The sequence below is a fragment of the Onychostoma macrolepis genome, chromosome 11 (assembly GCF_012432095.1).
Source record: "Onychostoma macrolepis isolate SWU-2019 chromosome 11, ASM1243209v1, whole genome shotgun sequence".
In the NCBI taxonomy this organism is placed as follows: domain Eukaryota; kingdom Metazoa; phylum Chordata; class Actinopteri; order Cypriniformes; family Cyprinidae; genus Onychostoma; species Onychostoma macrolepis.
In genome coordinates, this window is record NC_081165.1 from 24036284 (window position 1) to 24053046 (window position 16763).

The window sequence follows — 16763 nt, forward strand, 5'->3', positions numbered from 1 at the left end:
TACACACTGTAAAAAATTGCTGTAGTTTCTACAGCAAAATTTTACAGAATTTTACTGTTTAAACATTTTACAAGATGTAGCTGTAATTCGCAATGCATTATGGGTCAAATAAGGTTTTACAGTTGTTAACTGTATATTTCCATGTCAACTATAATTAATTTACAAGAAGCAGGTGTTATCACTGTAGCTCCTGCTTTTTACACTACTTTACTGTAGTGTGGCATTATGGGATTGCGCGCGCATCATTCAAATCTGAAATCCAGCCGACTGGAGCAGTGCCAGAACGATTGAAGATTAGAGGCTTTATTCATAATTCCTGGTAAATTCACTTAATTTTACTTAAGAAATGTATCCTTTTATATTTATTTAAGTTATTGTATAAGTGATATCATGTCACAATAGCCTGCGATCACACATTTAGACAAGCGGCCTTGGTATGTGCAGTAAACTGGAAATTGCTATCATGGCATAGTTAGGCTAAATGCTGCATTTTTCTCATTTTGGCAGTTTAATTTTCTTATTGAGAGCATTTAAAGTAGTGTTTACCCAACTTTTAACGTAATGCCCAGCGCGAACGATTGTCATAGTAACGTTAACTTCTATCTGTCGAAATAACTGACAAACAGCAAAATATGTGAAATTTAATTTGTTTAATTTAAATGTTTTCAACTGTCCCATACTGACGTGACATCGTACTATAATTAGAAACAACATGTAAATGAGAAATTGTGTCTATTGCCACTGTAGTTGTACTCGACATTAAAGCTTGTCCGGGGCAATTTTTTTGTGAAATACATCTTTACATGCCCTATTGGACAAGTTAGCATGATTAAAACTTGAGTGGAAAAAAAAAAAAAAAAAAAAATAGGGAAGCATCGAAACGCAAGATAACCTTAAAATAACCAACAAACAAATAACCTTAACAGCACACATAAACTCACGGAAGAAACATGAGGTTAATGTTCAAACTGTTGAGTTTATTTATAACACATGATATTGTTAAGTAGCATAACAAGCTATCTGTTGCTGATTATCACGATTGAAAATGTTACGTAGTTCAATAAACAATTAGTTAACATTAAGTTACTTACTTTTAGACATAATATTGACTGTTGTTTTATTTCACCAACGAAAATCGTTCCAAACAAAGATCAAAGCAAAACTCAGCGGTGTTTTTACTGAATGATTCAGCATTCTGAACGAATCGGTTCAATGAATGACTCAATTGACTCACTCATTAAATTATTTGCTGCCACCTAATGGCGGTTTAGTTTCACGTTTAAAAGTATCATTGCATTTTTACAACGTTTCTTATTTGTAATTTCAAAAATTAATGTAAAACATTAATGTCATAACACAGTTGTAATTTTGCATTATAAATTATTTAATTTGATTGGTGGTACAGTTCTACAATGTATTGTTATAATTGAATTTATTAATTAAATGTAAAAGTTTATTTTAAAATATATGCCTTTTTGGGTGTTCATTTTGGTCTCATTTTTTTTTTTTTTTTTTTTTTAATCACAAGATAATTTTCATTATTTCTTGTAGGTGCAAAGAATAGCAGCTGATGTGGAGAAATGTTTGATGCTTCAAGACTCTCTGAAGCTGATTATAGTAGGTAATGTATTAATTCTTATTAATGCTGTTGTAAATCATTTGATAAACTTGTATTGAAATACTGTATTGTAAGTAACATTATTGCTTCTATTTATTCATTTCAGGTGCACCCAGTGGCTTTTGACTAGGCCTATTCGAGGATCACACGGTTGTGAATTCATACCTCAACTTTGCGGCTGGATTTTCAATCTTATTACAACTTCAGCCTGGCGTCCCGGGAGCAGGTGTCTTTTGCACACTTGAATTAATTTCAAAGGTAGCATGTTTTACTTGAGTAATTTCATTTGTGAAAAAGGTTACTTATTTAGTTTAAGTACTGGTAAATGCTGATTGTATTGTATAAGTGGCATTTTTACATTTATTTTATTGAGCTAGTTTCATTCAATACTGAACTTTATTCTAAAGCTTCTGCTTGTTTTTATGTGCAGATGTTTTGTTGGAATCACAACACTCACTGGATACAAGACGGATACATGGAGGCAAAACAAGTGGAAAGGTCTCAGAGAAGAGGGACAACCCTCATGTGTGTCCTCATCTCAGAAAGTTGATGGACTTTCAGTATGTATTTATTAAATTGTCTTTTGCAGGAATATTCTAAATTTAATAGAACATAAGCTCAAACAACAGAATTTGTGGTATAATGTTGATTCCAGCATTTTATTTTAATCCTTTAACCAAAATTATACAAATTCTGTTGATTGACCTTAATTTTTTTATAGAAGGTAAATGTTCTACTCAGAATATGGCTTATTTTTTGTGATATAACAGTTATTTGTAGTTATTTTGTGATGCTATGCTATTTTTATGATAAGAACTGTTGAAAGACTGACATTTTTATTTTTACCAGTAAAAGCCTTGCAGTGTCTTTCTGCCAGTTTTAATAAATATTTATTTGCAACATCTTTGACTTGGTTTTTATTCATTTGTAAATGTATTAAGATAGTTCTCATGATAATTCATTTAAATCAGTATTTTACAGTTTACAGCATTTTCATTGTTAAACTATTACAACATCATCTTGGATTTAGGGGTATTTACAAGATTTTATTGCCAACTTTTGTTGCCAGGTAAATACTGTACTTTCGTGAGATTACAAAATATTGCTGTAATATAAACTACAAGTTTAATTCAATGTTACTGTAAAAAATACTACAAATTACTGTATTTCACATACAGCAATTAACTGTGATTTGCTTTGCAGTATTATACTGTAATCCATTTTACAGCAATTAACATCATTTTTACAAGATTTTATTGGCAACTTTTTTTGCCAGTAACATCCTGTAAATTCTACGGTACATTTTTTACAGTGCAGTGAGAGGATCCATTGGTGAGCAAGTGATTTAGCGTTAAATGTCCCCAAATCTGTTCCGATAAAGAAACAAACTCATCTATATCTTGGATGGTAAATTTACATTTTTGGGTTAATTATTCTTTTAATTAATCCAGTAGCTGTATCAAAGTTTTGAGAAACATACAAATTGTGTTGTTAAGGTCAATTATATCAGCCTATGAATCTCGATGAGATCTTGATAGTTTTTATTAATAGGCTATGGAAATCAGACTGTAATCTTCATGAGGTATCTTGCCTGAATGTGAGGATTGGGTCACATGCTGTTCCTCATGGTGCTCTGATGTCTGTGTGCCGTCTGTTCTTCTGCCCTCACCCGGCTGATAATGACTCACAAACACGCCTACAACCAAAACCCAAGATACAGTCATGTTTTTCAGCAGGAGAGCACATGAAAACAGGAATATATGTTTCCTTGACTGATATAGAAAGAGAGAGAGGAGAAAGAATACACAAAATGGACAAATGTGTCAAAAAATGATGTTACGGTGTGAGAAAACTATGCCAGTATATAGTTAGAAGATATCAGTCTTCGAGCTCAGCCTCCCACCTCAGCTTGTACTTTTTTCAAAAAAGTTTGACAGATGTACATCAGTGGTGTATATGGTTGCATCTAATTTTGTGATATCACTATAATGGAGAGTTTTCAGGTGAGATGGAGCACTTCTATAAGAGCATATATTACAGATTTTTTTTTTTTTTAATTTTATATATAATTTTATTTCAGCTGGTTTCCGAGGCAACATTTCTCATTTTCATTTACTTTAATGTAAAATAACTAAAACTGGAATACAAACAAGCAAACAAACATAAATAAATAAATAAAAACCAGACAATCTAAAAAATATAATGTAGCTTAAAATATGAACAAAAACTATTCTCTCAATGATACTACAAATAACACTGCAATAGTAAAAAAAAAAAAAATAGAACCAGATTACAGCAATTATCATCCATGCCAGCATGAATCATATTTTTTATATCATAAAAAATATATTTGATATACTTATACTTACATACATGATACTTACTTGTATATATAAACCGTGTACACTAGGTCCAGTAATTTCAATAGCCTAATAAAAGCTGTTTATTTTCAACACAGTGACATGAAAGTTGTGAAGAAAAAAAAAACATAACTAGTAATTAATTTTGAATAAGTATGCCTATTTATTCCCTGGTGTGTATAATACATGAATAAATAAATAAGTGTGTGTGTGTGTGTGTAATAACTAATAAGACATTTTCTAAATATCAAAATAAACAGCCATAATGGTAGCTTTGAAAAATATTATAAATATAAAAGACATATTCCAGTCATTTCAGTAGCCCAATAAAAGCTGTTGGATCACGACCAGCTGAATATTTATCAATTTATTTATTGTCTACTTTCACTTTTGAAATGAATTATTTTGGATGGTGGGTTCTGTTTATTCCTGGGTTTATAAAAAAAGAATCCATATTATATATGTGGTCTCAAACTTTTGGACCCTTTTAAAAAAAGCTTTGTGAATTTTGTATTTTTTCATGTCATTACATTGTTTAGACCATAAGAAGAAAATGGAAATATATATATTTTTTTTTTAATTATATTTTATTCATATTTTATTCTATGTCCTCTGTAGAGGACACTAGGACTCAGTTTTTCTAAAAAAATAAAATAAAATAAAATGGCATGAATAGACATCAAAAAGGCAAAAACAATGGGATTTTTTTTTTTTTTAAATCACCAATAAATTTTTAGGTTTCAGGATTTTTTTTATACTAAACTTTGTTCAAGGATGATTCTCAACTATGTTATAAAATATATAACAAAAATGATTTGATATACCATTTTGTTGTATGCAATATGTGTGTAAAAATTTCCATAAACTTGTTCTCCCATTAAACACAGTGTATCTATTCAGTTTATCTAATTTGCATATTAATGTGTTGCTGTTAGGACAGCATGTTGAAAAAAGAATTGTCATAATGGGAGTAATAATTGGCCAGATTTTCATAATAATATCTAATATTTCATAAAACAATTGATGTATCATTTATTTTCCTATTCAATTGTTATGTCTCCCAAAATGCATAATAAACATGCTTTTAATCCTGGTGTCCTCTACAGTGGACATGTATGAAATGATGTCCTGTTTCTTAACAGGAAGTCATATGTGACCCTGGACCACAAAACCAGTCTTAAGTCGCTGGGGTATATTTGTAGCAATAGCCAAAAATACATTGTATGGGTCAAAATGATAGATTTTTCTTTTATGCCAAAAAATCATTAGTATATTAAGTAAAGATCATATTCCATGAAGATATTTTGTAAATTTACTATTGTAAATATATCAAAACGTCGTTTTTGGTTAGTAATATGCATTGCTAAGAATTCATTTGGACAACTTTAAAGGCGATTTTCACAATATTTAGATTTTTTTGCACCCTCAGATTCCAGATTTTCAAATAGTTCTATCTCGGCCAAATATTGTCCGATTCTAGCAAACATACATCAATGGAAAGCTTATTTATTCAGCTTTCAGATGATGTACAAATCTCAATTTCGAAAAATTGACACTTAAGACTGGTTTTGTGGTCCGGGGTCACATATTTGGATTTGGAAACCCATAACATTTTCCTGAGATGTTGTTTTATGACAAACAATTTGAAAATTATTCAGATTGAAATGACAATTACAAAATATAATACAATTTTTCACTAAATTAAATTTAGCCATCTTTAAAGACCTAGGAGAGGGTGTGGTCATGGTGAAACTTCCAAACATTTACTATATCTAAAAAGCCCTGAATGTGCTCTGTACAGGACATCCAGGCTCAAAACTGTGACGTGTGAGGTCTCAGAGAAATTCACTAAAATAGAATGTCCACTACAGAGGCAAAAACTCCATAGCTGGTGGTGCAGACGTGGAAGTGCTGGTAGGGAGGGGTTAAAACACAGCTCGATTAGTCCCAGACGCAGAGCTGACCAAAAGACCACCTGATTAGAACCAGCGACCCGCTGGCATGCACAATAACAGCTAATCAGAGGAGTTTAAGGAACCCAAAAGGGAACACATGAGCACATATGTAGCGTGTGAGCTGTACAACATCACTGTAGCTGAGATTATGAGTCCTGTAGACCGAGAGAGACGGTGATAAAATCCTGACCCCTTGAGTCACTGATCACTGGCCGGCTTCTGAAAATGAGTCACAACGGGACCTCTAATCAAAATTCAAGGTTAGGTGAAATTCAGAATTGAATTTCAGTAGATTTGTCATAATTTGAATTGGTTGCACCCACAGACCTTAAATCAGATGACTTTAAATCAGAATGACATGAAAGAATTATCTCAAAGAAATTCAACATAGTCAATATTTTTAGAAAAAATATAAATAGTCATTATTTTTGAATTTTCTATTAATTTTCTGGTGTGTAGAATACATTTGTTTACTAACTGGGCGTGGCCTATTTTTCTAAATGTCAAAACAATGAACACAAAGATTAGATAGATAGATAGATAGATAGATAGATAGATAGATAGATAGATAGATAGATAGATAGATAGATAGATAGATAGATAGATAGATAGATAGATAGATAGATAGATAGATAGATAGTATCTAAGTGTTATTTCAAACCGTGATTATGAATATCATCTCTGGTAATGTCCCATAAATTGTCTTTACAATAACATGTTTATTGAAAAATGACATGTATCATTTACAACTGCAGAAGGAATATCTTGGAATTTCATTCAGTTTTAATATTACTGCCTGACTTTAAATTCTGTAATTGAACTGAAATGTAAAAAGGTATTTGCATTTAAATTCATAATGACATTGCAACATGGGCAACTTAAAATTAATGAAGAAATGTACAATATGCTTTTTTGAGATGCTCCATAGCCTTTCAACTGCAGAATCCAAGCATATGTTTCGTGTGATGACCAGTCTGTGTGTGTGTGTGTGTGTGTGTGTGATGTGTCTGTTTTTGAGAGGGTGTAGGTGATTCATGATTTGTGTTTCTGATGCATGTGTTTGTGATGTGTTGTTTCTAAGGGAGTGTGTTAAAGGCTGAGTTATGACACTGACCAGCAGTGCGAACTGAGTGCAGGTATGTGTACTTCAACAGAAGCCAGAACAGTCAACTGCCAGAAAGAAAAAGGAAAAAAATGTCCTAACCACCATCTTACTGAGTTCTTTCATAGAAATAAAGAGTTAGTCATTTTAAATATAAAATTGAATGTAAAATATATTAAATCTAATATATATATGTACACAGTTGTGCTCAGAATTATTCATACCCTTGGTAAATATGATTAAAGAAGGCTGTGGAAATAAATCTGTATCATTAATCTTTTGATTAATTTTTATTTTATTTTAAAAAATGTACAAAAATGTAGCCTTTCATTGGAGAATAAAAATTTAAAATGGGAGAAAAATCTCATTATGAAATAAATGTTTTAATGAAATAAAATGTCTCTAATACACATTGGCCACAATTAATCATACCCTTTTATTTAATCATTTTTGCAACCTCCTTTTTCCAAGATATCAGAGTCTTCACCTATAATTCTTGATAAGTTTGGAGAACATCTGACAAGAGATCAGAGACCATTCCTTCAGACAAAATCACTCCAGACCCTTTAGATTCCCAGCTCCATGTTGGTGCTTCTTCTCTTCAGTTCACCCACTTATTTTCTATAGGGTTCAGGTCAGAGGACTGGGACGGCCATGGCAGAAGCTTGGTTTTGTTCAAAGTGGCCCATTTTTGTTTTGATTTTGATGTTTGTTTGTGGATCATTGTACTGCTGAAGGATCCAACCACAGCCCATTGTAAGATTTCTAGCATGGACAGTCAGTTTTTAATTTTTTATCTGTTGGTAGTTGATAGAATCCTTGATGCCATGATGCCAACAATATATCCAGGATCTCTGGCAGAAAAATAGGCCAACAGCATTAAAGATACAGCAGTATATTTCATTGTACACATGGGATACTTTTTTATTCCTGTGTGCACCAAACCCATCTTGAGTGTTTGCTGCTAAAAAGCTCATTTTTTAGTTTCATCTGATCATAGAAGCCAGTCCCATTTGAAGTTCCAGTAGTCTCTAATGAATATGCTGGAGTTTTTGGACCAAAATGTTTTCTTTTCTAGAATTTTCTTGAAGCCCTTCCAAACAACAGGCTTTCTGACCCCAAGACTGTTTTCTGCAATTCTTCAGCTGTGATCATTGGAGCGTCTTTGGCCACTCAAACTATCCTCCTCACCTTGCTTTAAGACAAAATAGACTCACGTCATCTTCCAGGCAGATTTGTAATATTTTCTGTTGATTGGAAATTTTTGGTGGAAACTGGAATTTTTAATGCTTTAGCTCTTTTTTTACTTCTAATTTGTGAAACTTAACAATCTTTTGCTGCACAACAGAAATACATTCTTTGATTTTACTCATTGTGATCAATGATTAAGGGAATTTGGCCTTTGTTTCCCCTCATATTTATATTCCATGGCTGGATAATAAAATGTTCCTAGTCACCCTGGTGTGATTAAAAAATGCAAATATGAATGGGAATATACTTCAGAGATATTTCAATCATAAGGATTTTTTAGGGGTACCAATAATTGTGGCCATTGTGTACTAGAGAAAAATAATAATGTGATTTTCCCCACTTTTCCTTTTTATTTATTTATTTTTTGCTTAAAGGTTAGATTTTTTGAAAGATCAAATGGATAAACAATGCGGAGTTATTTTCACAGCCTTCTGTGATCATATTTATCAAGGGTATGAATAATTTTGAGCACAACTGTATGTATATATATATATATATATATATATATTAGTGCTGTCAAACGATTAATTGCGATTAATCGCATACAAAATACAAATACAAAATAAAAGTTTTTGTTTGCATAATATATGTGTGTTCTGTGCATATTTATTATGTATATACAGTATAAATACACACACAGTATATATTTTGAAAATATTTACATGTATTTACATAAATATATTTATTTATAATATAAATTATATGAATATAAATATAGAAAATATATAAACAACATATTTTTCTGAAATATATACATGCATGTGTGTGTATTTATATATATTCCTATAAATATACACAGCACACATACATATATTATGTAAACAATTTTTTTTATTTTGGATGCGATTAGTCGCGATTAATCATTTGACAGCACAGCACTAATAAATATATAAATATACAGTAGTCAACATTTGAAATGGATCAAAACCTTTCATCAACATTGTCCTAAAACAAAAACAGGACAACATAGGACAACTTTGATGAACAATTTTGATCCAATTCAAATATATATATATATATATATATATATATATATATATATGTGTGTATACACATACATACACATATACATGCACTATATATATTATATTTTAAATGTAGCCTGCTGCATAAATTTGAAGATTATTAACACTTAAATTGTTCTTGCAACTTTGTAGAACCTTTGTAGACTTAGTCAGCTGAATCTGAATGGAGTCTTGAACAAAGTAAAAAGAGCCTGCCGTTGAGACAGCATATTCACTACAAAAGACACTTTCCCTGAATGAGTAGGTGGAGATTTACTTGAGATCCTCACTGGTTACATCACAGCTTGTCTCTCGGGTGCCCGGTAAAACACTCTACGTGACAGAGATAGCTGGCTTGAGGAATCAGACACATTTATCAAGCCTAAGAAGACAGCAGCTCTGTAGCCGATGGGAGCCGATGGGAGAGGCGGCCAGCTCCCGGCCACAGCGGTAGCTGCCGTTGACAATTTTGTCACCTTCTGGAAGATGAATAGGTGAAAGGCTTTGAGGGATGAGGGAAGAAGAGACTGGGAACGTGTGAGTCCCAGTGGAGTTCTTGACAGTCCGTAATCTGCTCTTCACTAGCTCTGGCCGTCACCCTTCATCGTCTCAGATGGTGACTCCTGCCAAACTTTGTGTGAGAGGCTCGCCGTCTCCTTCTTTCTTTCCTTCCCCCGGCCCTCTTTTCCTTCATCAACACACAACTTCCAGAATGAAACGTAACATGAGAAACTTTGAGAAAGATGTAACGCTCTAACAGGAGGCTCATGCTGTGGTCAAGTCCTCTTGGGAAGTCGTCATTTCAACATGATGTGCGTGTAAGTGATGTTGGACAAAATAAAATGGGTTCGCTGGGCAATTTCATCTTTTTCATTTCCAGACAAAGACAGGATTTTAGCACTAATGAGCTAATAGAACTAATGCTTCAATTAGCTCATTAGCACTAATTGATTTATTGCAAACTTCAAGTGGAGTCTGAAAGTAAAGTTGTTCTCCACTCATATTTTTCAATAAATTCCTCAATAAATCCTGCGTCGGTGAAGGAGGTGTGTTTACATGAAAGATGGTGGAAAGCAACTAACATTACCATGCATAAATTAATCATATAAGTTTTTTAAAACTAATGTAGGTGTATTTATGCTAATCCACCACCAGGATTCACAAACTTTTTTTTTTTTTTTAATAAGCCAAACCCATTTGACATAAAATATTTACTTGAAACACCCTCTGAGTGCGGACATGCCTAACTAGCCAATGGAGCCATTAGGAAGGCCTGGTGCGGAATTTTGCCTTCACGTGCCCTCTGAGATTTTCAAGTAATTTTCCATAATTTAAAAACATTCACAGTTTCAGGATTGTTAGAATACTGAAATTAAAAAAAAAAAATAAACTGAAACTGAAAAGTCATTTAAAATGAAAGCCATACTTTACTTGAATTATGAAAATACAAAAATAAAAATCTATATAATTTTTATAAACAATGTAATTTTGATTTATTTGAACTTGATGTACTAAAATAAAATAAAACTAAAATAGAAAATGAAACAAAAAAACTATACACACATTAAAAAATTATAAAAATGACAAAAACACAATAAAATTTCTAAAACTTTAAAATTAAAATGGAAAATATAAAAACTGATTCAAAATATTAATAAAAACTATAAAAGTGTCTCAATGATACTACATAACAGTGCACAGTTTTCTGATGTTGGTTAATGGTCACATCACATGCAGGTAAACTCATGAATGATTTCATCTTTTCTTTTCAATGATTTATTATTATTATTTTACTTTATTATTATTTTTATACTACCAAAGAAAAAAACAGCATTAGCCATCATTTTGTAAATGTATTGTGTTTTAAATATTTTAATATGTTGTTTCTGACTTGGATGTAGGATCTCCCCATGTGGACTTGAATGTTTTCTTGTGCTGCCACTAAGAATCATGGGAACTGTAGTTTGGTCACACAAGCCTCCTCAGGTACAGTTCAACTAAGTAAGTGGTATTTTCAGTCAAGCTTCGCTGTCGTTTATCAACAACATGCAAAATGCATACAAACTAAATCAACATACATAACGTCAACTAAATTCTCACTCGGAAACCTCTAAAGCAAACGAAGACAACAGACAAGAACGCAGGTGCTCAAAGAAAGCCGTCCATCACAGGACACACAATAACCAGTTAGAGGTCACTTGAGGACCCATCAGGCATTAATTGGGCCGTACTTTATTGTGTTTTCGCAGGAAAAGACCCTTCCATCCAATCAAAGTGTTGAAAAGGTCCTTCAGGATTTGAGTGTGATGGGAATGGCAGAGGCTCTCCAGAGGTCTAAGCAGGCTGATGAGCGGAAAAACGCTGTCCTTTCTGCCCACTGTACACCTCACAAGTGCAACCAATTAGAGTAATTGAAAAAGGGAGACATGTCCAATTAATAGTTTGTTCAGAGGAAGCAGAAATGGTGTAGAGTGGTTCGAGGCAGGACGAAAGCAGAAAGAAAATTGGCAATTATTTACGTCTCACATGCCAACGCCATTATCTGGCCATTCACTCTCAACAGGGTTTCCTGTAAATAAAAAAAACGCAACAGGCAAAAAGCAAGGGATGGCAGGTGGGTGGTGGAGGCCAAAACAGGACCGCTAAGAGAAAAAGGTACTCTTGACGGGAGGCATTGAACCAGAACTTTGCATAATACCCCTTTAGGCAAAAGCGGCGAGCTGACAGGGGCATCTGAACTGCGGACATGCCTAACTAGCCAATGGAGCCATTAGGAAGGCCTGGTGCGGAATTTTGCCTTCACGTGTCAAATCATGCATGCTCGCTCATCTTTTCCTCACCAGACAACACATCAAAACCTTTCCCGTTCCATTCTCTCAACGCCGCACACAGCAATTTATATTGATCACTCTGACAGTGTGATCATTCGACGGTGTGCCAAGATTTGGGCGGCACTTACCGCTTCCAGGATATGGCAGGAGATGTGCCATAAGTAGTTTGCTCGGTGGGGGGAGAGCGTCTCCACTACATTTGGCCATTTTTTAGCTGCGTGTTTTTGTGCATATTATGGGGATGGAAGGAATTAGCATATAAACTATTCGCTCGCTTGGTGATTTCTGCTTTGGTGCAGTCAGCCAGAGCGTTTTGACCTTTAAAAACCTTACAAAGTCGATCTGAAATTGTCTAGAGTTAACTTTTTCGTTTGGGCGAGTTAATTCTTGCAGGCCCACCGCATACATAAACATGGCAGCCATTAGCAAACGTTGATCTTCCGCTATTATACTCACATTTTCGGACAACTGGGAGTCTGGACCCTGCTTTAATAATTGTACAGATACAAACTGCACTTAATGAAGACCCTAGGCACCACAGTAAACAAGTAAAGGGCAGTTTGAGTCACAGGTATTGATGAGTGATGAAGAAAAAGCAAGTTGCAGAGTTTAGAATGCAGATATATGTGCCTCATGAGAGTTGGATATAAAATAGGCACGGATTCAGATCGTAACTGCCATGTGACTCATATGAAGTCACCGGAATATGACGTCTTGACAGGCCTCATGGTGATTGACTGATTGCACCACAAGAACCACTCAAGCCTTTTATTAATGACTATCCTGAGCTGTGACATGGAATGCACCAAACAGTGAAGCGTGTCTATAAAACAGCCACTGGCCAAATCTACTGTAACATAATAAAACATTTGGTATTTTGCCTTTTTTAATTAATATTTAATCAACATAGACATTATAACAACTGGCTTTGATGAGTTTGTCAGCAAAAAATGTTTATAGTGATTCAACTACAAAATATCTTTCTGCTTAACTATTTGAATTGTTAGAATATTGCTCTGCACAAGTAATTTCTTTTTTTTCTTTTTTTTTTAATAAAAATGCTAACAGTTTAAAGGCAGTATAGGTGATTAGGTTCAAAAACACTTTTTGTTGTTCTGGTTGAAAGTCTCTTCACATCCTGAAAGCAATCACTAAGTTGTGGTTTAAATTTATTTATATGTATTTATATAGTCTGTGGAAGGGATAAGATTATAAAATGTTCGTCCAGTCATATCCTTCGGTTCGAGGGCTATGATAGGCTGTCCTCCTTGCCTGTCAAGTGTCAACGCATGTATTTGCATGCCTCCACGTGCCCTGTTCGCGCAAACATGATAATGTCATCAGCGTGTTCCATTACGCTATTACAGACCGATCAAGAATGAAAGGCGTTACTATTATAATATTATGCGCTTTGTTCTGTAATCTTTTCTCACCAGTGAATGAGACATGAGGTAATCTGACAGCATTGCATTCAACCCTTCACCAACGCCGCCTCTTGTTCACATGTTTTGGAGGAGGTGTGGCTTTGGAGAGTGATTTGCAGGGAGGGTGGGATCTTATGCTTACAAAGTTAGCTTGCTATTGCTAGCCTCTCTGGAATTGCCTACCCTACCTTTAAACGGTTTGGTATTATTTAGGTCTGTCAATTTAATGTGTTAATTTGATGCGATCAAGTATGGAAAAAATAACTTGTTAACATTATTAAAGCATTTAACACACCCCACCCAGATTTGTATGTCATCTTACATTGCATGCAGTTGCTGATGAACATAGTAGGTTTGTTCGAGATGAAATTCAAGATATGAGGGCAAATATGAGCATATGGGTCTTGTCTTATATTCATGTCATAATTTGCTATAGTTCAGCAAATTAAGTGCCCCCCCCCCCCGAATATCTGCACAATTGCAAATGTGACTTTAATTTTATACACCAGTTAAATAAAAAGTTAATGTCGCATTACATTTTAGACAATATTGCCTGTTTTAATCAAATTCCACCACAACTGTTGTGCCGTACCAAGCAACACACAACTGTGTTTTGTTACTGAATGAATCGTTTTGACCAAATCAAGTGAGACAATGATTCAGTGATCCATTCATAAAGACCATAGACTGTATAAAAAGATCTCCACTTCCTTCCACTATAGAAAAGTGAAGCCAAAATGTCCCAGTGTCATCTTGTGCTGATGACGTCATTTGGAGCCAGAGTCTGCGCAGTAGTGATTGGGTCTGCGGTAATTTGGGTGGGACTTTGAGACTCCACTTCTCAATCACAAGCACACAATCATGACACCACATCTGTTTTTATAGCATCAAATAACTAACTAAAAGCAAACTACTTAGAAAAAAACTAACATACTTCAGCATGATAGGAACTACCTAAAATGCTGGAAACCATCTTTGGGAAAAATGTATTTGAAGTGTAATTTGATTTTTCAGTTTGGCATGGAGGGTGTATGACCTATACTGCATGTTTTGGCTTCACTTTTCAGGACGTGTGCAGCACACTTGAAAAAAACATAAGACTTACTTCAGTCTGAACGAATCGGCTGAATGAATGACTGAATGACTCACTCATAAAGACTGTAACCTGCTGCCACCTATTAGTGACTTTAGATTCATATTTAGCATATAATTTCAATTTTTTAATCATTTAATATTTCAGCATTCCTTTCAAAAACATCAAAACCCATTTATAATCAATATTTTAGTTTTAATAGTGTCTATTCATAGTTAATAGTTTTGTAGTGTCTATTCAAAGCTTTTCTTATGTAACACAATAATGACTTTAAATGATCTTTTGGGGGATAATTTCTCAGGCACAATTGGTATGTAATTAATTAATCAGCACATCAAATGTAATTCATTACATTACAATTTTGAATTGCTTGACAGCCCTAGTATTATTATTTTTGATTATAATTTCTGTAAGCGAACTCTGTTCAATGTCTGAAAACATATTTATGTGTATGTTTCGGTTGACTGGATTCCATGTTCAAAAAGATTCTCTTGATAGTTTTACTAACTCTCTAGTTAGGTTTCCCAAGCGCACACAAACATTTTCTGTCAGACTACCGAGTGCTAAGTGTTACCCGTGATTGACCTTGGTTTGACCTCAGCACTGTGGAGGTGGCAATTACTCAACACCTAATTCCGTGACAAATGTTTTAAAGATCTGGATTGAGATGAGATTTTGAGCGATCAGTTTGTTCTTATCTTCAGCAGCTAATGACATTCTGAAGATCATCATCATTTCCTCTGCAAAGCCTCGGTCTTCCCGAGAGGCAGCGTTAAATGAACCTCGCTCAGGCCAAATCAGCTTAACTTCCTCTCAGCATGATAACGATACCGTCTCTTGCCCCCGGGACGATTCTCTCGGTGGGTGAGTGATGACAAACGCCCCCGTCTCCATCACCCACAGCATCAGTCCCAATCTTCCAGATAAACGAGGGTAACTAGAACGACGACTTGCATATCTCCATAAAAAATAACAGTTGACGAGGAAGCCATTTTCTTCATTCGGCTTCAGTGGTGGAGATGCTTTGAAACCGTAGCTTGCCAAGCTACAAGCTGCTCATAATTTAAAGTGGTTTAAAACTGCAGTTAAACTAGTCTTTTGTAAAAGTAGTTAACCCAAGGTGGTCTACAGTACCTCGAGAGCGCAACACAACATGGCTAACTAACATTAGCTAACACATAAACTAAAGCTACTTCAGAGGAAAACTGCAGTATTAACCTTGAACACTATATCCTAAATACAGCTTGAAAACTAGAATACCAAATTTTTGAAACAGTGGTAGCATTTAGCTTAAAAATCTATTAAACAACATAAAATGCCATGCATTTACAAGAATTAGTGTAGTGAATGGATTACATGAACCAATTAACATTAACAAATTCACTAGAATTTCCCATACAGCCAAAAAAAAAAAAAAAGTGTACATTTTGAAATATAGTTCAGTACATGAAGGTTGAAACTAAATTTCAAAAATATATTTCATTGAGCTTGAATACATTTAACATATATTGCTATATGGGTTAGGATGAACAATGTACTAGAATGAATACAATTTTCCAAATTGATATATGAGAAAGATGATCGTTTTGGACAAACTGATTCAGAATTGAACTTTCTAACAGGGTTGCCACGGGTTGTGAATCTGATTAAAAATTTTAAAGGCCCTGGAAAGTTTTTGAAAATAAACAAACATGGATACAGGTCCTTGAAAATTCCATATTATTACCTCCGGTCCGCTAATGTGTTATTTTGCCAACACTTTGTGCATACTAGCTTGCTTGATTTACGTTGCACATTTATGCATTACGTTAAGTGTTTCCCACGTGAGGTACTTTGTGTTGTTCATTGCCATGATGTTCACATGCACACGAAACTACTAAGATGGTACCTCAACGTTTCACAGACACGCCGTGAAACATTGCAAAAATAGGCTGAAACCGCTGAAACGTGATGACTGGAAAATGCAAGTTTCAAGATATTTGGCTCACCAAAGAAGATTACAAAGAATGGCTTGCCAGAGATCCAAAGGATGTAATGTTGAATTGCTTTGCTTGTTAAGATAATGTAAAGGCATGAGGCAAGAAAAACTTAATCTTAATCTTAATCTTAAAACTTCTGGTTACAT

At 34.2% G+C, this 16763-nt stretch overlaps 1 long non-coding RNA gene across 1 annotated transcript; it reads left to right on the forward strand.

Annotated features, from left to right (window-relative positions):
* Nucleotides 1-245: 245 nt before the first annotated feature.
* LOC131549802 (uncharacterized) lies at nucleotides 246-2536 on the forward strand. The gene is made up of 4 exons (XR_009273490.1): nucleotides 246-319; nucleotides 1552-1621; nucleotides 1725-1876; nucleotides 2049-2536. It is a non-coding gene; the product is annotated as an uncharacterized LOC131549802 (long non-coding RNA).
* The last annotated feature ends 14227 nt before the right edge of the window (nucleotides 2537-16763 follow it).